Source organism: Cyanistes caeruleus, chromosome 6, assembly GCF_971803275.1.
Source record: "Cyanistes caeruleus chromosome 6, bCyaCae1.hap1.1, whole genome shotgun sequence".
Lineage (NCBI taxonomy): Eukaryota > Metazoa > Chordata > Aves > Passeriformes > Paridae > Cyanistes > Cyanistes caeruleus.
Window position 1 is genome coordinate 40,035,390 of NC_141706.1, and position 24,529 is coordinate 40,059,918.

Here is a 24,529-nt window from a genome sequence, read left to right on the forward strand (position 1 = left end):
ATCTTTTTGCCTCCTGTAAAAGCATGGATTAATAAGCTCTTTCTTCAGCATTTTCCTCTTCTATTGCTACATGTACATTTGGTTCAGTGAAACTGTGCTATGGTGAAGGACATTTTTACTAAGGGTATCACAGTCCAGATTTAATTTCTGGACCATAATAGCAATATAACCATAATTACAGTACTAAGTACTCTGAGCTAGGTTTATGAGGAATCTCAGTGAATAAGGAACCTACATCACTATATTGTTTCTGATCCTAGCAACAATTACAATAAAAACAAGACAGATTGAATGCTATACAATTTGGACCAATCTAATGTTTTAAACTACTATTAATAGTTTTAAAATAATTCTCTAATATATATTTTAAAGTCAATTGGATTTCCTACCTTTACTTTGTGTGGGGCTCCATGAGTCAAGATGAGGTTCTGCAACTGTAGCATACAATATTTTTATAACCACAAGTATTTTGCTAGTGGCATCCTGGGCTGCATCAAAAGCAGTGTGGCCAAGCGGGCTGGGGGAGGTGATCCTCTCACTCTAGTCAACTCTTGTGAGATCCCACCAGGAGTGCTGCTCTGGGCTCCTCAGCATGAGGAGGACATGGAACTAATGGTGCAAGGCCAGAGAAGGGCCATGAAGGAGATAAGAGTACTGGAGCACCTCCCCTCCAAAGAGGCTGAGAAGGTTGAGCCTGGAGAACAGAATGTTGCACGGAGGCCTCAGGCCTGCAGTTGCACAGTGCATGAATCCCTTCTTTTCCTTTATTTCCACATGCAGCTTTTGCTTCACCTATTAAACTGTCTTTATCTGCACACAAGCACTTTTACCTTTCTGATTCTCTCCCCCACCACCCCCACTGCAGGGGAATGAGCAACTGTGGGAGACCGACTTGCCAGCTGGGATTAGCCCACAACAAAAGTCAATACACTTATGATGGATGCATATTTCACAAATGGAGTTGTCAGTTTGTTTTCTTTTTATAGGTTACATTCCATTGCATTTTTCAGTACAGAGCTCAGATAAGAACATCACAGTTCTGCAGAACAGAATTAGCTTCTTAGCTAATCCTTAGCTGTTTGAAGAAGCACCAGATTTCCATCAATATTGTGCAAAAATTTATTCTTCTTTTAAAAGTCTATTAGTAGACCCTATTGCAGTAAGTTCTTACTTTGTAAATGACTGTATTTCTGTACATATTAGGCTGTTTGGCTACCCGTTGTGTATTAATTTATCCACATAAAGCAGACTTAAAGTGTTTATTACCTCTGGAAAGAGAAATAAAAGTGGCAAATGGGATCTATTGTATATTTTGTATAGTTTATGCTTTGCATTTTCTTGGTAATAATTCAGTCCTGGCCAGTCTGAGACTCAGTAATTATTTCTTAGATTGTTACAATAAACACAAGGACTGCACCACCCACATACACTTGAAATTGATCATCCTCTTGTGTTTTAAATATTCAGTGAATATCAATGAACATATGATTTTATTGCAACCTTGTTCTGTCTTCCTTTTTATGCGAATCAGAAAAGTAAAAAGTTAAGCAACAGCTAATTCAGGCAGATATTACTTTAGCTCTAAGACACCATTACTTGAATAACAGGAATTGAAGAACACTACATTAATCTACTATTGGGTAAATTATCTCATAGAGGCAGCTGGTATGGCAAAATACTGAAGAAGGACAAAATCAACCAAACAAAATTACAGAGGCTGGATACCTGGGATGAATCATAAAGAGGGGTAAACACCCACCAAGTGCTCTTCAGTAATCGGAGAGTAGGAAGAATGCTTGTAAGGGTCACGTGGGGAATGACTGTATTAGAAAATATTGAAATGACATTTTGAAATGAAAATTTAAGATTAAAATAGGAAGAATCACCTTCCAAAGCAAAGAGTTTTAGTGACTTGTCACCTCTCACTTTCTGGTACTGAAGCAGGATGGAGCAGATCTGAATGAAAAGGAATGAGAGAGGAAGAACCATAACATTATATAACAGAAGCCTGAGAGTTCCAGGTTCTGCCTTGATTTGCAAACCATTGAATTAAAAACTATGGGGACATAAAATGTTTGTGGATTAGAAGAAACTGGTTTTATTCAGAAATTAATAACTTGCTTCACAAGTACAATAAGGCTGTAGCTTTCTGGAGTTCCAGACTGCTTCATTCTAGAGCTAAAGATCAGGAGAATTTTACAAGTAAGCATCAAATAACCAAAAATAAAAAAACCCAAAACAATTAATTTAAGAGATTCTTTCCATTTGATAGAAACCTGATATACTTATTTTGAATTTTTACTCCAAAATAGAGGAATAGATTTCTTTTAAATCATTGTCTACCTGTTTATATTTCATATAGACTTAGTAGAGAGATTTTTTCCTGATTTTTTTGCAGGTTGTTTACAGTCCATTCATCTCTTGTTTATAGCATACTCTTAGAAATTTAAATAAAATTATTTTAACAATAATAGTCTTAAATTCCTAGTTCCTTACATTCCCAAAAAATCCCCACAAAGACAAATTTAAAGAGACACTGATACTGTCATGTTAGAAAGATAACCAAAATTTTCACCGTTTCTCCTGTATTTAAATTTGTATATATAAAGAATAAATATATTTTCAACCTATGTAATAAATTATTAAATAATATCCAAATATGACAGCTGGTAGCAACCCTATTTCAAGTTCCTGGATAATTTCTGTGTGCTTCAGAGAAATTATCTTCATCACTAAACTAAATTTAGCTTTTTTCCCCGAATTGTTTCATTTTTCCAACTATGAGAGAGCTACTACTACTACTTTACTTTCTTCCTGTTCCCTGACAATTTCACCAAATATTAATCTACCTTGCACATTCAGTGATTTTCCACAGGCATTGTGACCTTCTTTTTGTGGAAAAATTCACCTGAGCTGCATAAGTTGGCACACTGATCCATAGGAATTTGAGACACTCACATTCCAGTCAATTAGATTATCCTATTAGTTTTTTCAAAATGCCAGGCAGTATCCCTCTGATTTTGTTTGCCATTCTTAAGCTGAAGAATAGAAATAACAAAAAAACTTAATATCTTTGCTGGGGATGGTTTACCAGCAGCAGCACCACCCATGTTGGTTCAGCATTGGCCTTGAGAACACATCTTGTATTTCTGGGCTTGGAACCTGCAGCATAAACCAGCAGAAGAGCCCATTTGAACTATTCCTTTTCCCAGGGACATATTATTTAGTATTTTCTAAAATCCGGTCTTCAGTATTACACCGGTTAATATGTTTAATGTTAATCCTGCTTTGAGCAGGATGTTGAACCTGATGATATCCTGAGGCCCATCCTAATCTGCAGTTGTGAAATCAGGATCAGAAAGGCCTCATATTCTCTGTTTGCAAATATTTAGAACTATTGAGGCATGCTAGACATAGTTCCAATACTGCTTACATTTCAATTATTTTTAATACATGCTGTGATACCCCTTGAATAATTCATGCCTCAAAAAAATTAGAGCGGCACACATTACTGTCCATCTGTCTGAATGTTTCACTGCTCTTCAAAACAAAACCATGTAATTCCTGATTCTATATCCTGTCCTGATTTTTCCTTTAATTACAAGGGAAAAGATTTCATTTATATTGCTGAAAAAGACATCAGAATCAAACTCATTATTTGTATAGAGACGTATGACAAGAGAAATATTAATCCCTAGCCTTGATGTGACAAACTATTTTTTTGATTAAGTGAAAATTTCACAATAATCATTATATAACCTTTATTTGCTACAAAACACCCATGAATTTAAGAATATGAACAGAGGTTACTCCTGAGGATGTTATGGCCAAATTGACCATGTACAAAAAAAAAAAAAATTAATAACAAGGACATGAACAGTATTACTACCTTACAAAAGCACATTTTTTGCAAGAATGGGAGGAAAGAACAGTTCATATACTTAAAGAATAATAATTGAGCCTGATCATTGTTAGCTTAAATCCCACTGTTGCCCCTTGTAAAAGAAACAAATTGCAAAACTGGTGTCAATATGAAGAGGTCAGCTTAGTGGAGGACTTTAGAGTGGTTTAATCCTGTCTCTCGGTGTGGGAGAGAGATGAACTCTTCACTGCCTCTCCCTAAATACTCATCTCAAATATTTTGTGTTTGCTCACATATATAGTATCCTCTATAATAAGGACACCATTTCTTGTCCTTCCTTCAGAACATCAGGTCTAAAAAGACAACAAAAATACCCTCTCTTGGCATGAGTTGCCCTTTTCAGGATGTCCCAAGGACTGAGCATATGCATGTCATGGAATAGGAGGATTAACAAAAAAAATTGTTATAGCAGTCTTATAGAGAGCTTCAGGTTTCCAAAATTGTTCCAGGGGATGATTATCATCTCAGAGAATTTCCTCTCATTAGATGCAACCCCTCAGCAAACTCTTCCTGTAGTGAACACTATTTTTCAAACCTCAGGGTAGGGACACATTTTTTCATTCCCTCCCTCAGGGGATTTACTGCTCATGAAAGTGCTGGCTCAACAGTCCTGAGGTTGAAGTTGTTATCCACAACATTAATGAATAATGCAACATAGCCTCTAAAACTGTTTCTGTGAAATGAATGGGGTTATTTGGGTCATACCAGAACTGCTAAGCAAATTATATTTTTTATAGGAAATGTTCCTTCTATAGTGAATGCTACTAGGTAGTATAGTAGAAAAATACATTAATTTGAATCTTTTTACACATGTGTATCTCTAAGAACAGCTATGCTTTAGTATGACTTAGAAAATACATTGTGAGACTGTTGGTGAGTTTGTGACTGGTTTTGAAAGTCAGATTGTTCTTAAAAGCACTGAAATAAGGAGCAATAGAGGGCTGTTTCTCGTTGGGTTTTTTGGGATGGATGTTAGCTAGAGTGGAACAACAAAAGTGCTGTAATGCAAACACGTTCTGCAGATACAAGCTCAAACAAAAAATTAGCACAGTTGCTACACTATAATGTAGCAATGTATATGTGTTCCTAGACTATAAGTAGTCATTCCTAAAAGGTCTTTTAGCTAAGCAACTCAACAGACTCCAGCTCAACATTCTTAATGATAATATTATACAAAAACCTATTTACAGGGCTAAAAAAAAAGGAAGGATGGCAATTTTGGTGATGAGCATTTTTTTTCTGATGGCAATTATATTGATTGTAAAAATTTATATTCCTTGCTTTCAAAAATTCTGAAATTAAAATTCAAATCTCACCTTAGCTAAAATCTACATGTCTTAACTGTGTTGTTTGTCTCTAGCACAGCTGAAAGCATGTGGTTTATTTTTTACATTTATACTCCAACTCGTTTTTGACAAAATCAGAATGTTCTAAGGAATAAGAAAGTGGAATGTTACTTTATAGTAAAAATGCATGCATGACAGAAGAATATATTTCATTCAAAATCAGAGAAATTTAAATACCATTAAAATAATTTTAGTTAAAAGAATGTAAAAATTAACTAATGTTTACCTTTTTAAAATTTCACAGAGAAAAAACCTGAAGGGGCTAAATGGGGTGAGTGGGGAGAGAAAATAACCTGATTTCAAAGTTAGAAAAAGTATTTTTACTCTAAAGAGAGTTATCAGGGAAATAAGTATTTAGCAAACAGTATTATGACAAAATAAGGACCTAGAGAATTTAATTTGCTTTATGCAATTCATGAGAAAATATTCAGAAAGATCATGTGTCCTGATCTTCAAGAAGAAAAGCAGGGAAACCCCCACATATTAGTCTCCTCATTGACATCTATATGATATTTTCTAACCAACAGTCTTCAAGCATCATAGATAGCTTTAATGATAGGAAAAGCTAGAGCTTCAGCTAATAGTAATAATTATTATCATTATCAGGTAATCATTTCAAACAGATCAGAGTGATTATCACTCCCTTTTTATACTTGTATTCTTTACACAGTAAGTGGCCTTTGAAACTCACTGATGATATTCATATCTCGTAGGCACATGACAACACCTTAGTGCTCCCAGTATTAATATTTTAAGATATAAATGATGCTGTTCAGAAAATTAATCTCATCCAACATCAGATATTACAGTTGTATGAGATAAACACACTTGGGATTTCCATCTTTGTTCTGTAAACTATTTCATGGTCCGACTAAACTGCAGAGAGCACAGATAAGTTAACTTCATTTTAGCAGTAATGCAGTTCTGCTCCACTCAACCTCTTGATACTCAGAGGGCAGTTCATAGCAAGCTGGAGCCTCAACTTTAGAGACAATCTACCTTTTTTCTTTGCATCACCAAGAAAATGGAATACCTCAAGTCAGCCTAAGTATCTTCTTCCTCTGTTTTGCCACAAAACTTTACTTGGTCATCTCAACCTTTACACTCTGTTTAACACCACCTTGAATGAACACCTCCTCTCCATCCTCTTGAATAGCAAGCATTACTTACAAAACAGTACTGCAGTAGAAGCAAAGACTAGCTATATCAAACTGAAGTAAATTAAGGCTTCTCTATCTAATAAAGCATGTTTCATGTCCAGATACTATATTTATTCCAAGTACTCTCTCCTTCAGAAGCCTAGGAACAAATAAAATAATCTGTTTAGCTCTTTCCAGAGTAACAGGACTGTTACAATGTCAGCTGAAAAAATATAATGCTTATGTTTTCATGGACATGGCAAAAAAAATGCTGGGACTAGAGGTCTGCAAAGGCTACGATCAGATTTCCATACACTTTCACATCTTGCAGCTTGAATAAAATAGTTTATAATATTTTAGCACCCCTTACCAAATGAAATTTATAGAATCTAGACTTTTTGCTTAAGTCCCTTTCTAGTAACATAAGGAGGTCAAAGGCAGAATCCTTCTGGTGAGGAAGAATTTCTTGCACTTGAACTTGCAAAATGGAGAATAAAGTTTTTTGGGTCCAGTGTACACTGTGTCCCTGTGGTTGCCAGCCTGGGCTTAGGGGCAACATAGGACAGGTGTGACATTTTGAAAAGACATTTTTGAGAAAGCTCTGCTAATTGAACCCAGCAGAGGCTTCTCACAAAGAGGTTCAGTAATGATGACTCAGTGTGGACTTCTCTCCCCTATATACATGCACATTCAAGCCTTTTTAATCTGGAAACATGCCTCTGCAAATAAAAAAAACATTAAGCCAGTCAGTGACTTCAGGGAAAACCAGGACATACAGGCTCTCTTCATTTGGGTTAGCTTTGAAGGATGCTAGTAAATTAACAAAGTGCAACAAAACATGTTCTGCTAGCCAGCCCTGTAGCAAACTACTTTGCAGTCATGCCAGGAGATTGTCCTTTGTCATCTGTTTATGATGTCTATCACCAAGAAAAATTCTGTAAGCTGCCTGCTGTAAGAGTGGCAACTGCCAGCCTTGACTGTAATTATGGGTTTTCCAGACAGCTGTGATAGTATTTAGATACTGGCACAATGAAATGAGCTGAAATGGGATGTGGATAGAGAATAAACTGGCATACCAATGTCATGCACATGTGAGCATCTTAACTACATCAAAACTTCTATGGCTGCTGAATCTGGTGCTTGATGGATTCTCATTTTGAATGAGGTTTGTAGGATAAAACAGATATCAAAACAATGCCTAAGTTCTTCCTGAACATTCAGACATATCTTGTCAATTCTAGTTTTACTTGAGGACATGCTTAATGATGTGTAAAAGCCTGAAACTGGAAGCTCAAGAAAGATCTGGGCTAACGAGACCCATGCAGCTGCTGAAGGTCACTAAATATTCCTACCTGGAAAAAGTGATAGTCATATCTAAAACTCTAACTTTAGAGTGGAAATTTTAACAAGGCCTCATGTATTAAAATTTATATTTAATATTTTTATTTAATTTCCATTTAACAGTTTATTATACACAACATGGACTAAAACCAACCATCATCCTGTACTCATATACTTATTTCTTAAAACACAAAGAAATGTATTTGCAAAAACGTTGTTTGATTGCAGATCATCAGGATATATCTATCCTCAGAGAAGCATGGAGATCTAGGGAAAGCTGGCTAAATACCTATTGTATGCTTATAGTAAACTTATCCTATTTTACATCCCCTGAGATGAATACTCAGATGAAATATAGATGCATCACTGATCTCTCTTGCTGTAAGCAGATGACTAAATGAGTATGGTCTAGATAGGACAGATCAGTGTGGTGTTTCCAACAAAGAAAATGCTGCACAACAGTTAGTGAACTTAAAAACCGGAGTATGCAAAAACTTATCACATAGCTGATTCTTGTAACAACGCATAATTTGACATAATTTCAATTTATTATCCATCTGACATATCTATTGTGTCCTTCCTTATTAAATTCTGCTCTACTTGGAACAAAAGCTGCCTCTCTGACCTATAATGACATTTCAAAGGCTGAAGAATAATTATTGAAATAAAAGCCTTATAATGACTATCTAATACCTTCCCACACAGAATCTTTTCTTGTGCAGAAAACGCTTCCACTGTTGGTGGTCTCCTTTTTAATTTTTTTTTTTGTTAGATTTTTTCTCCACCCTTTAAATGCATGGGCATGAAAATGAAATGCACTGCCACAAGTTCTGTGACTGTACGGCATTATATGAACACAGTAAGTACATCTTGCATGAAACTCAGTTACATTTTTACAGTCAAATAAATAACTGACCATTCAAGTCAAAGTGTTCCAAATATATGAAAGAAATGGTTGAGGTAAAAATAGTATTCTTTAGCTGCACACTTTTGTGTAGGGTTTAAAAACCATGTCTACTAAATCTGAATTGAATTTGACTTATTATTTGGAGTTGCAGCTGGTAATAGTTCAATACCAAGAGGAAAAGTTTTGCTTCAGTCAGTTTCACTAGAAATTATGTGAAAGTTTGGAGAAGCTAGTGGAGAAGAATCACTGGATGTAAACATCTCCCTTTAAAAAAATATATTAAATACTTTGTAATGTAAACCAACATAATCTGTATTTTGAAATTGGCAGTAATTTGCAGTATTATGTTTCTTGCTCACTGAAGCAATCCCTCACTCTCCTTTAAGTTTTGAGATCATAGTCCACATATTTGAGGAGTTGGTACCATACCAGCCTTTTCTCAGATTTTGTCAGTAACATTCTAGGTCAATATTGTCCAAATTAAAGTCATCATCTTCTTGTCATGACAGAAGAAGTAAGAAAATGTGACTATATACACCTCAAAAGTTCAATTATCAAAAAGAATATATGGGTCTAGAAAAATAATTTTTAACAATTAAACTTCATTGGATATTTGACTACTGCAATTGGCAAGACTGCAAAACCCTGATGCACATAGGCATATGCTTAAATATTCTTGTCCTGGTCCCCCTGGATTCAAGCAAATTATGAGGGAGCTTAATAGGGATAAACTGTTAATCATTAACCAAATATTAGCTCAAAACTTCTTTCATAAAACCAGCACAGGAAAGTTAGTATTTTGATTTATTTCAGATAACCCAGCTTTTGATGTTGTCTGAAACTAGGTGAAACTAGTCATAGCTTTCTATTGTCTAAGGGAGCTGGCCACTGAGAATATAGTACTGGTTCCTTTTCTTCAGATGTGCATTCGTGAAATAAGGAGAAGCATGGTTCTGACTGGATCTACATAAAATTATTAGCAGACTGAGAAATATTACCTAGAGCTGCAACACTACCTCCACATTCAAAACCTTTCAAAATTATTGAAAAAGTCCCATCAAGATTCCAGTCTAAATAAGTAATATTGACCATTTTTGAGATATACATTTACTCCAGTTTTAAATTAGTCTGGTAGATTTTCTTGTTTGCCTTCAATTTCTAACAATTTTCCTGGTGGCTAGCTTCATTTTTATATGACTAACTTCATTAAAATATCTCCCTTTTGACAAGCAAAAGCAATTTATCCTCCTCCAGCCCACTCATATACCTTTTAATTCCATATGCAGCTGGGCATTCTATGAGCTCCACAGAGCACAGCCTCTCCCACTTGTCCAGGAGCATCATAAAGTAATGAAACTGCCACCTACATATACACTTCCAATATTATATAGACTTAAATCATGCATTGTGGAGTCCAAAACCATACTTTAAAAAAAAATAATTAAAGAATACAGGAGATTTCAGAAGCATCCTACATATTCCTGCATAAATTGGAAAAGAAAGGAGTGCACACAGTTCTGTACTGACTGTAAAGTATGAATTGCATAAATATTTGAGGAAATGGTTCTCAAGTGCTCCCTTCAGATTCAGGCACAGCAATCATGGTTAAAGAGTGGTATTCTTCAGCTTATTGAAAAATTGAGGGAGAAGACTCAAATTCAGTTAGCTCACATGTTGAGAAGCAGGCAGAGTTCCATCCAGCAGCTCTGTTCCACAGACACCTCTTTAAAGTACTTGTAAGTCCAGGTTTCCAGGTGAGGAGATAAGATGCTAAAACTGAAGAGGTACATGCAGTAGTAAAAACTGCAAACTCTGGAAAGAAGTAGCTTAAAGTAATAACCTGAACACTGACCACCTCTATCTTTGTGATATAACTTTACAGTTTTGAATTTATCACTATTCTATTGATAGTATTAATTGTATTCTCCTTTCCAAAAATCTCCTGAATGATCATAAAAGGTCAAACTATTTCTAACTCTCATAAAACCAGCAGTAAATACTCAGAGAAATGTAGTTTCTCTTCAACCAATGTGATATGTTTACTTCATAAACAAAAATGTTAAGAGAAGTTAGAAAACGGATTTGCAGAACAGAAAATAAGTATTTTAAGTATTTACCTATTTCTGAACAGTAACAAATGTAACATCTTTATTGGGAAGAGAAGGGAGGACTATTCAATGGACTACAGACCAATTACCTTATATCAGTAGCATACAAAATTAAGAATATATTTTAAGGAGTAATCCCTAGACACACACAGTAAGTTAGAAAACACTGCATGGGTTTACAAACAACATGCACTTTACTTGAAATCCACTTTTGAAATTCACCTTCAATACAAATGAAACATGATAGAGTCCATTTGTGGAAATCAAAGCCTCCATTTTTAATCATGCTTAACGAGGAGTCAAAATAGGAAGGATGCTGGTTAAAAATGAAACGCTGAAATGTTTGGTAATGATAAACAGTAGCAGGAGTATTAGTTGGGAGAGAGGTTAATAATGCTGTTTGAGATGGTTTTGGAAGTTTGTTTTTTTTTTCTTAAAAATGCAACTGTAATATTCTAGATTGTCAAATTACTTGGAAAAAAGGTATCCTTTGCTTGGCTAATGAAAACAAGGTGGCGTAAATGATACCTACAAATTAATGATATGTTCTACCTAGACAGTGGAGGAAAGTAGAAGATTATTAGTGGGCAGAGTAACTGGCAGAACAAGTAGGTATAAGTTGGTTAGAAATGATAAGCTATAGATGCAGAAGTTTATAAAAAATTATTCCTTATATTGACACTTCTAATATCCATGGAAAGATCTCTATGACGTTTATTGACACAGAATGAGGTGTTAAATAAACTCTTCAAGCTATTAAAAAACCAATTAGTCAAGGAAGAATTATTTGCAGTATACTACCCAAATCAAAAATGTCAGGAGAGCATTACATTATGGATAACTAAAATACCTGAGCCATTTCTTTTCTATCATCAAATCCAGTTTAAGCATCCAGTACTTTGTATTAAGGGCCAGCTATTCTTTTGTTTCAACTGGGTTTAATTACAATCTATATCCACCTAATTCTCATTATATTTGGAGAAATTTATTAATAAAAAGAGTAAGTGTGAGGAGAAAAAATTTTAGGCAGAATTATCAGTACAGAAAAAAATTGTAAAATTCTCCTCAAGAGTTTTTGAGGTCATCATGATCATAGTTTTTGATTATCAACCCATCAGCAAAATTGAATGAGTTTAATGAAATAAAAAATGGCAATTAAATTTGTTTTGCAAGTCAAAATTGTTGCTTTTTCTGAAGAGAATATTTGAGGCCTGGATAACTTTTGCAGAACAGGTATCAGTATGGTAACTGAACACTACAGAAATGTCTACTGATAGAATCATTTGCAAAAAATGCTGGGTGCAATACCAGTGCAATGAGGCTTCTCACAATTAATTTTTATTCTGAAATAAGATTTATAACTGATGAGGGCCACAGAGACAGCTAAAAACCATAAAAAATACCTTTTTTATTTCACTTGATTGGGGAAAGCCACCTTTAACAGTATTTGATACATGAATGCACCAACGTTTTGTATTCTTTGGCGGAACTGACATACTTTTTCATTCTTCATCTCTGACATCAGTGCCCAATGTGGCAAGTTTTTGAAGGTTTGCCAGATGAGAAATTGCTCAGAGGGCAATGGAAAAAGCAGAATCATACTCCATATCATGGTGTAATCCAGTGCCTGACCTTAGGAAAGCAAGCTCATACTTTGAAAAAGCATGCATTAAATCTGCAACATTGAAGCAACAACATCCCATGTATTTTCAAATCTAGTTAGATGCAGTGAAGCAAACAACACAAAGAATGAGTTTATTACAAAGAGAAGCAGCAAAATATATACCAGATAAAATGGTTTTCCTGTTTTAAGTGAATATAGTTTTAAAGAGGAGTCAATTTTGCACGTAAATTTACAAGCACACATAAACCATTTTTCAATATCCTACGGTAAGGATAATACAAAGTAACCATTTATACACAATATAACTTCAATATCTTCAGGAAATTGAAAGTACACATATGCACAATCTTGATAGACATATAAATTGAATATCCTCTTTTAGAAGTTAAAGGATTGCACATCACATACATCTAAGCACAGCCCTTTTCACTCAAAAATTGATGAAATACATCTGCCACGGCAATGCTTTTGTTAACTCTGTGAAGATAGATGTGTAAAGATGAGAAAAGAAATCCATGTAAAGTTGAAAGCAGTCAAAAGTAAATTTACTATCTTAAAAGAATTAAACTTACAGAAAAAGTTCATACCTAGATATCCAAGATGTAGATCTATATGAAGAATTGAGATGAAAAACTGAATCAACAACAAAAAAATTACACTGCACTAAAGCTTGGCATATTCCAGCATTAATTTAATTTGGAAGGTTGAGTAATTGCTTTCCAGATTCTCCATAGCTCAAGTATTATTGCACTTTATCATCACCTTTTTTAGTCCTATCATTAGAAATTGTTATTGAAATGCCTTGAAACAGAATAGTTGTCTTCCACCTCTTCTGTAGAACTACCTATTTTCCTTTATAATTGGTCAGTGGAAATTGACACTGCCAGGCAGGGTTACCTTGGTGAAGAAATATTGTTATTGAGATGTGGACTTTTGCTTCTTAAAAACTTGGTACAAAGTCCATATACAGGTGAAAAGAGTTGCAAAGGGTTTACAATTACCACCTCAGTCTCAGAGTCAGATAGGTTTGTCACACGTACGATGCTCAACAATTTGCAGAAAGATAAAAAGTGGATGAAACAGCTATTAAGCTGACATTTACTTCAAACCACCTATTTTCTTTTGCAGCAAACCCGGATTAAGATTCACCAATTTCCACCGAGGTTAAGGCCAAAGGAGATACTTAAGCACCTGCAAATGAAGATCACATATTTTGCAGATTTAGTGACTACAAAAGATTACATGAAGATAAAAAAGATAAACAAAAAGGCAAATAAATGTCATATTTAGGTGTTTAACAGATTGGTTTATACTGCATTATCTGTTATTATGCAGTAAAATATTTTAGATATTAATGTATTATCTTTGTAATGTTCCTTTGTTTTGTACAAAAATGTTAATAAGAACACTAGACATATTGAAGTAGATTAAAGTTTACACTAAAGCCTGTAATTTTTATAAATACCAAAGGGTAATTTCTCTCTTGAGCTAATTTAAATGCAGGTTGAATACTATTTGGCAGATAGGAATCTCTAACTGGTACTTATTTCTGGTAGTACACAATTACAGTAAATACAGAAGTGTAACTAAGAGCCCAGCCTCCAGAATATTTCTTACATTCAACTGGGTCCTCATAATATCAAAAGATGAGAAAGTATTCCTAAGCCTTGTTAATATACTTCTGACAGATAGTACAGTATCACCTTCTTGACTAATACTGCTTCAAAACAACCTGCCAGGAAGGCTATTAGTAACAAGGATTACACTGAATGCAAGAAAGCCTTGTATGCCTTTTTCCAAATCCATTTTTCTTTAACATCCATTCATGTCTCTGAACTTTTGTGCTAAAGCTAAGAAAATAACCATAGGAGGTATTATCTTTTCTATTACAATTTCTGAAGTGCTACTATGGTCCTTCCAACTTTCTTCCTTTTGCTGTGGAAAAACAATTTTTTTGATCCATCTTAAAAGTTTTTCTTTCCTTCCCTGAAGAGCGCTATGTAAGCCTAAGTTTTGTTCTGTTTTGTTTGTTTTTTTTGTTTATCCTGTCTTTAATTGACAATGAATATCAAAATCATGGAAGTGTTCATTTCAGTGTAGTATATTACCCCAAACCCATAGGTTTTTATTAATTTTTATCTATGCAATATAGCTTCAATTTGGTCAATGTCATGGCATTTCACTGTTACCCTCTTTTGGAACATGCTTGGGGAAAGATGGGGAGTGGGGTGAAGTTTCTTTTTCTCAAGTGTGACCGTAGCAAGCAATTCACAGTGGCTACTGAAAGACATTTTCCTTTTAATCTTTGGATTTCATATCTTTCCTCAGCTACATTTGAATTGTAAAATGGTGGAATACTCCAAAACTGACTTTTTGCTCACTTCAAACTTAGTGTTTCTGTGTCATAAAAGGCTAAAAACTTCCTGGTTTGCTCCAGAGTGAGAATACTGTTTTTCAGGAACATAGTTATCCATCAGGATTTGGTTGGAGCAGTTTGTACCCTGGTGGCTACCTCCAGAACCGTTTTACCATCAGGATTACCTTGTCTTTGACTCCCATCACCAGGCTGCCTCTTAGCCCAGAATTGTCATCAGTCCATTTATTGTTATTGCCAAACACTATTATCGATTAAAGCTATTTTCTTTTGTGGGGCACATTAAACATCCAGTCTGCTATGCCGTACTGAAGCACTGAAATGAGCTGAATATATTCAAGGAACTTTAGCAGGCTTTCGCAGACACAGACTTAACTGGAGATCAATCATGGCTTAAGCCACCATTTCCCAAAACCCATTAGCCCTACCAGGACCCATATGTACTTGCAGAACATGACATTCCAGGCTGACAAGGCCTCTCAGCAAAATCAGTACATTCACCCATACTTTGATACAGCAGTACTATACTGTAATTGATTTCTTCTTCCCTAAAGACTGCCAAAGCCTGCCTCATCTGTTAGAACTATGATATTTCTGAAAGGTCACTCTCCCTTGAGCAATATGATAAATTATTTTTATTTCATTATTTGCCTTTTGCTCTCCCCCTCCTTGCAAAACTATCCAAACCTGTAATTCAACTGTTTCCTCAAGCCACTGACTCAGCTAGGTATGGAATTGAAGTTCAAACAAGAGTACCTCAGAATGTTTCTTACTATTGTTTCTTTACCCTCAAAAGTTTTCCACAGGAGAAGTGTGCCAAGTTCAATTAAGCCTTTATCAAAGAGAACTGCCAAGAACGTAGTCAAGATTAATTAATACAAATGAGGTATAGCAAAATTACCCTTCCAACCCCATACAGTGAATATTGCAGCCAGTTCCCCTACCCTGCAGAAAAGGTTTGCAGAGCCTGTTTCTTTTGTGATGACTTGTCTAAATCCTAGTCATACACACATCTGATACTGAAAGACACAAGATATCAATGGTTAAGGACTTCCATTAGGAATTAGTGACTGTAACACTGATTTATACATACATCTATGTAGATATTACATGCATATGTACACCAAGAAAAGTTAGAGACAGATAATTAAGCTTCCCGCGATTTTTAAACTCTTGATCCTCTTCTAAAGAAACACAGAGAGCAATTTCCATCTTTCCTAATATTAAGATGCAAGACTTGAAAAAATCAACCATTTCTTACTACTTTAAAATAACCTAAAAATAACACAGATTTCACTGATTTTCTAAACTTCTCCCTTTTTATTTGTGTGTTTTTCAAAATCTTTCTCAGCATTCAAAATTAACTTTTTTCTGAAAAAACTGTGAATGGAAAAGATTACATATTAGAAGTAATAAGAAATATTTAATATGATTTTTTTCTTTCCAACCATATATAAAACCAGAAAAACCTACAAGGAAGCAAGAATAATATCTAATTAAAGTTATTCCATGTTAAACCATAAGAAGGAAATGAAGAAATGTCTCATGATAATTTGTGTTTAACACCAGCATACTGAACTCAGTAAAGATACAAGATTTTTTTTTAATAGTAAAAGACTATTACACTTTTTTCCATCACAGCCAACTTTATACAGAGTATGTAAGAGAACAAAAAAGAAATATTACCAAGGCATATTTGTTCAGTAAAAACAGTTAAGAAATAGCAAAATTCAAAGTAATTGAGAACATTTTGAAACAAACTACACATACCCATTGCTTTTTCTACATATGTGATTATAAAAAAACATTCTGAGAAGAAGGGGAAAGGAGATTAATCAAAGTGAAATTTCAGCACTCATTTAGAAATTTGCAATATATAATACCTATAAGTAAAACACGGTTTTGTCATCAACAATACATACGAGCTACAGGATCATAACAGTAGCCCAGAAGTAGTAGAGAAGTGGGTCAGAGATACAAGTAAAGGTGACAGAGAAATATGATTCCCAGTGCTTATTTGTAACTTTTGTAGCAGAGAAAAAATTGTATGTCCTCTCCCTAGCATGAGGGTTTGGAAAAGGAAAATAACTGGTATACAGCAGCTCCCACTTACCACCAGGATCTAGGCACCGTGCTGTTCTGCGTGATCACACTGTCAAGGGCAAAACACAACTTAAATTGTAGAATGGGAAATACTCTAAAACTTGTCACTGCTCACTCTTTTCCAAAAAGAGCTTTGGAGGTTACCAAGACTTCAGTATGGTACCACAGATTTACACTAACATTTAGTAATGTGTTAACATTAACAAGGCCCATCACAGAGCAACAAGGGCAGACAAAAGACAGATTCAGATTTCTCTTAATGCTTATTTTCTGAAAAAACATCCTTAACACTGACCAACAAATCTTGCAGAACAAAACCATATAATGTTACAAAGCAAAAAAAACCCCGAAAATCCCCCAAAACCAACAAAAAAAAGCCAACAAAAACTCCTCTAGTATGATCTTGACCAGCCAGCCTTAGTACCTGTGAATGATACCTAAATTAGGCTCTTCCCAGGAACCAGCCCTTCTCACCATTTTCACTTTAGATGCTAAAGAAAACAAGCTTGAAAGTTAGGTTTTTATCCTGAACAGAATCAAGCAAGGCCTCATGATCACAAGATATCTGACTCTTGATTAGCTACACATTGGTTTTAATTATCCACCAGTTTTCATTTAAGTACCAGGAAATCCATCGTATTAACAGTACAAACTAATCACCCTTGCACACAAACAGGAGTCCTTTTTCTCTCAGAATACATCTGAAGAATAGAAACAGTTAAAATAATTTTTTAGGCTTGGAACAATTTTGTTAAAAAAAATAATAAATCACCTGCTTTAAAATCTATCAATAAATTAGTAAGATGGACTGAAAACTGTACCACATTTTATTGTGACAGTATCGTGAAAGAAATTTAGGTTAGGAATCGAGAGTTTGTTTTGAAAACAACATGCAGTTAGTATGTTATCATATCCTAAAAATCAAAATCCTGACCCTGCCCTTCCCCAAGGTGTGGATGTCTGTTCCAAAGACTGCTTTGAAAACATGCCCTGTACGACCACCAGATCAGCTTTCATAGCCAGCTGTGTGAGTAGCCCTGATATTTCTGCAAATGGGTGAAATGACACTGCACATCTGCATGCAACATTTTAGAATCTAGAAGTAAAATACCAGAAAATGGTTTTAAAAATTATGTAGAAGCATAAAATACATTTTTTCATGGCTCACACCTTAGTATTGTCACAAAAATCTGTAGGCTGGATGGATATAATTTCATTGTTATTTCATTTAAATATCTTGAATATTATGCAGAAGATAATAATAATAGTATTAATAATAAATTCAGACTGTTTAAAACAAGAAAAAGAACAAAAATAAAATTTAAATTGGCATTATATGTATGTGTGTATATTTAATAAAGATAAACTATATGTAAAAAATAGCATTAGAAACATATGAATATAAAATTAATTCAATTTCAATAAATTAATTTTTTAAAAAATGCATTATACATTTGTATTTAAATAGGAAGCATGGCTTTATGTTTTCAATAAAAATAAAGGTGGAATAAAAAAATCCAGCACTGGTAAATGAAACAACATACAATACAAGGACACTGAACTGTGGAAAAGATGTCGGGTATTTACTGTAATGCTGGTCAAAATGCAAATTGCTACCAGAGCATGTGTAATATAGTCCCAGTCACTGAGACTCCTGTGAAGGCGTGCTTAGAATTTTATTCCTTCTGGAAAATAACTTAAAAAAAAAAAGGCAGGTTATTAATTTTCTACATCCTAAGAATATTTACAGGACAGAGGAGAGGGTGACGTAGAGTAGGAAGATATTCTACCTGATGGTTGTTATATACCGGATGTAAGAAAGCCTGCCATAAGATCTAATTATCAAGAATTGCTTTTTCTGCCCCAAAGCAATCATTTTGATGACAGCCTTCTATGCACTGTAAAACAAAATGGGAAGCCTGTGCTATATAAACTGGCTCAGCGCTTCCTTTTACTTCCTCTGATATCAGTCTCCCCACCTCATTTATTTTCCACACATTAATGGTAGCAGTCACCTTGAGCTGTTGATGCAGAGTAATTTTCACAGAAACCTTGATCAGAAACCATAAATCAGCCTGATGTGCTTTTATGGTCTAATAACATTCTGCCTGCTCCTACAGGCCCTTATGTAAAACTGCATTGCGGAGAATTCCTTGGACTGTTTTTTTTCACATGCACTCCTGTATCTGAAAGACATAAAATACCTACAATACAATAAGATTAATATACTTTGCTTAAAGCTGCCGTCATGGAAGCTAATTCAGGTATTAGCCTGTAAACATGAAAATATTAAAATAATAAAACTGATTTTTTTGTCTGTAGATTTTTCTGTGTTTAGCTGTTCCTTCCTACATTTGGTTAGAGAAACCAAGTAATCTTCCCCTTCTCTCCCAGATGCAGTGCATCAACAGGCAGAGCACACCGAAGCTGAATGCTTTGTCTAGATTAGAAAACGCTAACCTGTATAGCTGTATCAGCAAATCCACACAGCGTGGGAGACTTCTGAAGGTGAATCTTGTCTGTAAGATTCCACTCTCATTTGCAGATAAGTTAAAGATTTTAAGTGAAGAACTTAGAAAAGATGTATTGATTTCAGTAGTAACAGCATCATTTTCCTCCCACGGAAAAGAGAATTATTAGTTACTGTTAATAACGTTTTCCCATATGAGTTAAACACATCATGTAAACCGTAGGGGGTTTACCACATACCCCAGTTTTTCCTGCACCTGGTTTGAGAAGGTGTAACCTGTTTTAAAGAAATCCTTAGCATTCCTAGTTCTTCAAACTGGATTTTCAATATTTCTTCCTCTCTCTTTTTCTGATTAATCTCCATGTACATCTGTTCCTACCTCTAAGGGAGAATAATTTCTCTCCCTGACCTTGCAAAGATGATGTGGGAACACACAACACACACACACAGACACACACAGACACACACACACACACACCTCTTGTAATACTAATTACATCTCAGTAACACAGTTTCACATATATAATAATCACAAAATCTCTGACATGCACAGTTTAGGCTACATATGCATAATTTTTTTATTTCAGTGGATTGTTCATAATTTTTGCTTTTGTATCACAAATGTTTTTAACAGAGTTGTTGTTGTTGTTTTTTACTATTACAGATAATAGTGTAGTTTTTTGCTTTTATGACTAACTTTCTGCAGCTTTTATGATGCCCCCCTGGCCAGAAGCACACACAGCTGATAGCAGCAATCAGTGCACCAACAAATAACCATGATTCACAGCATCTTTCATGTTAGATCTCCCCAGCACTTAGTAGAAAATACTTGTAAAAGGCAACTTCATCATTTCAGGGCCAGGTATATTAGTAGCTGAAGAGAAAACAGGGCATGAGAGGAGTAACTGCTCATCTTTCTCTGATACCTCTCAAGGTATGAACGTGAAATCAGTTTATTGTTTGCAGAAGGCTTTTGAAAACTCTCTGATTTGTGAACAGAGTATACAGAGTAGCAAGGACAGGGCAATGGAAGAAAATGGAATAAAGAAATATTCCTTTTGGATTTGCTGAATCATATCTGTGGATAATGCAGTGATAGCACCAAAAAAAAAGTATCATTCAGCATTAAAATGGCATCACTGTGAATGCTCTTTTCCTATCCAAAAATAGCTGCATTTACCTGCCATACCACTTCTACAAAATTAAAATTAAGGAGAGAATTACCATAATGAACAGAATGTCACTTAATGCTGGAGTAGGAATGGTTACAACATTATTTTTTATTATAAGCTTCCATCATTTAAAAATAAAAAATTAGTACTTTGAAATGCTACCCACTCATGGGTGGATACTACCCATCTTATCTTGAAGAAACATCCTTCTTGCCTTGCTACATAGTGTGAAAAACAGGAGCTATCCAAGAAGAGGAGCATTCCTACTCTGTATGTATGCCTTTTTTGTTTTAGTGATGATTTTATAAAAATTATGATGGGATAATTCTATGGTAATTTCTGTAATTACATAGGTTAAATCTAGCTTTTCATATAGCCATCCGTTCTGCTGACCATAATGTTGGCTTTATTGCTGAGCTCAAAGAGCATTGGGGTATGGAGAGATCTTGCTGACAAACAAAAATTGAAATGAGAGCAGGAATAATTGGTCTTGCACATTTAATAAGGCATTTCTCTTTTGTTGACTGGATACTAAGGCAATCAAAACCTAGGATCTACCCATTTATTGGATTGAATTTGGCTTAGACTGGCCACCAAGGATATTTTGATAGAATGTCTGTGACACTGGGCTGCTTTGGCACTTGGGAGTCTGTTACTGTAAGGTGTTTGCAACCCTTGTGTTGATAGAGAGACACAAATGGTGCAGGTACAATTTGATACCCAAATAAGGTATATCCAAATGTATTATGGGCTATAACTGGATCTGCAAAACATGTGCTTTGAGGTAAAAATGTTTTTCAAAACTATTATCTCAAGAAAATATATTATTGTACATTACTATATCTCTTGGGCATAACCTTTTCTTTTATAAGCCAGGAAAATTGTGACTGTGACTACCACAAGAAATACTTAAGAGTTTGGAATTTCTTTAATTTTAATAATTTTTTCAACAACTCTTGAATTCAGCTAAAAGAAATGTATATCTGTTTTATATAACTACCTTAGGACTGCCCAAACTGGAACCTGCAAAAACCAGATGGATTAATAAAGTTTATATAATTTTAATTTTGTCTAATGTGTGACAGCGATTTACTTTTATTTCTATTTTCAACATCATTATAACAGAAGGAATTTTATGCCTGTGTGTGTGTGCACATGCATTTAATATATATTTCGCAAATATTTTTCTATCACATATATCATTGAAGAAACAATGGAAAATGCCAATTATTTTGTCTTATTTTGTGGTATAATCCATATTGAGTCTCTAGTAGTTTGCTTCCTCCACAGAATGTAATCTTCCTTGTGATTGCTCTATCAGTCATCACAGCTTTTGCTTTTGTTTTTACAGTTAAGCTCCTATAATTTGCAATACTCAGTGTTCTGAGGCTGAGAAAATTCCTTTCTTGGTAATGGCCAATGCTTCACAGATAAGTTAACTTGTCAGAATTCCACACATGGAAAGAAGTGAGATCTGAACAACAATACTTTCCAGAGTTTTGTCTGTTAAATTATTTGGACAAAACATTATCTTTTTCCTTTGTTTAGTACACACCACAGATTGTCTTTACAGAGGGTAGTGGTTTACCATATTGATACTTCCTGTTGTTCATGCCTGAAAACAGCTATTCAGATAATTTTGTATGTATTCCAAGAAGCTGAGTAGTTATTTCTAATACCACATTTATTCTAATTACATATTTGGCAATTGCTGCTGAGAACGAAGGCTGTGCCATACCTCTCATTGCAGAGACATACATCAAAGCTGCCCCTGTACCTGACCTACTGAAAATATGTTTTTACTAGCCTTACCAAAGTGTTCCCCTATTCTGATGTTAATTAAAAATGCTGCTGTTTTCCTTGACAAATTTCTCGTCAAGAGTTCAGTCCATTTTCCCCTTAAAGCTCAAGGGCTGTTTGGCAATTAGTTCTCAAGAATACCTTCACCATGTCTTCCACAGATGGGTCCCATGTAAATAATTCCCTTTGTTGTTTTTCTATTAGTAAAACACAAATCACTTGTTTTACTGAGATGCAGTAATATAGTAATAAAGCACTGAGATCTTAAACATGTGTGGGTGGCTGAAACAGATTTTTGAACTCCTGTGGATGGCACCAGAAGCACATGTGTTGAAAAGGGGCTATTAAGATTGCAAACAAGTTATATAATGCACACTTTAGAGATTTTGTGAGAGTAATGTGAATAAAAGCCATTTTTAGAAAAAAAGTGCCTGTCTATCTAGTAGGCAGAAGCTTGGTTGTCTTGCTGATGACTTGACATTTTAAATTTGTTTTGTGGTTTCAGTTAATTTGTTCTTAAGTAGTAGAAAGACTAGTGTATCTAAAATACAGTTCTTTGGTCCTAATTTCTGCAGGATATAAATCCGGCTGTTTATTAAGCTTCACATCTTGGAAGTAGCTTCCCAGGGAGCTTATATTTGTTGTTTTTCTTCCCAGTCTTCTTTCTGTCTTGGCTTCATTTTCTAACTAAATGTAGGTTCCATACTTTATGTACATTTTGAGTATGCATTATTCCGGTTGTTATCCCTAATCTGGATAACATTTTCCCTACTTTCTTAACAGAAGGAAATGAAAATATTCAAAGGAAATAGTGATCCATTGTTGTCGACTTCAAAAGTCCACAAAAAATTTTTGTTTTGTGTTTTGTTTTATTTTACCTCCAATAATAAGTGATCGTCCATTCTTCACTGGTGTGCACATAAGCCTGACAAGGAATGTAGGAAATTTTAGAAGCAGGTGTAAAGAACAGATGTGCTTCCTTTTTAGGGGAAAAAATTTTCATAGTATTCAATCTAAACCTTCCCTGGCACCAATTGAGGCCACTTTTCATTCTGCCACTTGTTACTGTGGGAGAAGAGGCCAATCCCCACTGTTGCAGTCCACAACCGCAGGATCATGTCCAGAGAAGCTACAGTTACTGAAACAGTACAGGACAGGAATGAGACAGGCCTCTGTTCATGAAACCATTTATTCAGCATGGGAACAAACTCAGATCCAGAGACAGAGAGCCCCGAACAGAGGCAGGGTGATTGTTTTTGAGGGACAGAACTTGGAGTTTAGGGTCAGGGACCACTAGAAACAAGGGGGAAACTCCAGGGGCTCAAACCCAATCAGAACTCCTGGGCTGCCCCTCACAAGGGGTCTGGGGTGGGGCAACATCATCCAGGCCTCACACGGCCCATCCCCCAAAGCAGGAGGTCAAAGTTCACACTAGCCAGACATTTCAGCCCTGCCTCTACTTTAACAATGCTTATCTGAAACAAAATCTTTGCCTCCCAGAGGCACCTCACAACACCCCACCTCCTACCATCTCCTTTCAGGCATCTGTAGACAGTGACAAGGTCTCCTCTGAGCCTCCTTTCCTCCAGGCTGAAAACCCCCAGCTCCCTCAGCTGCTCCTCATAAGGCTTATGCTCCAGACCCTGCCCCAGCTCTGTTGCCCTTCTTTGGACATGCTCCAGCCCCTCAATGTCCTCCTTGTCATGAAGGTCCAAGAACTGGGCACAGGATCCAAGGTGTGGCCTCACCAGTGCTGAGTGCAGGAGAGCAGTCCCTGCCCTGCTCCACACAGGCCAGGATGGCACTGGCTGCCTTGGCCACCCTGGCACATGTTGGATCACATTCAGCCAGGTGTCAACCAACAGCCCCAGGCAGCACCCCAGACAATCTGCCCAAAGACTGTAGTGTTTCATGGTGTTTTTTTGACCAAAATGCAGGACACTCACTTTTCCTTATTTTTTTTTTAATATATTTTTTTTAAATTGAAAATTCCTGTTGGATCAGTCCGCCTGTGCAGCCTGATTTCACCTGGGGGCCAGAGATGCCACCTGATGTGTATCTGTTTTGCCAGGTAGTCTCTGTTGAAGTATTTACATTCTTTTGGGACTGGAAAATCTTTGATGTGATGGAAGGAGTATTTGGATTCATGTCACTGAGGTATGCTCAGAATGTCATATTACAAGACATGGGCTTCGGTGCATTTTAATTTCAAAAGCACTCTTC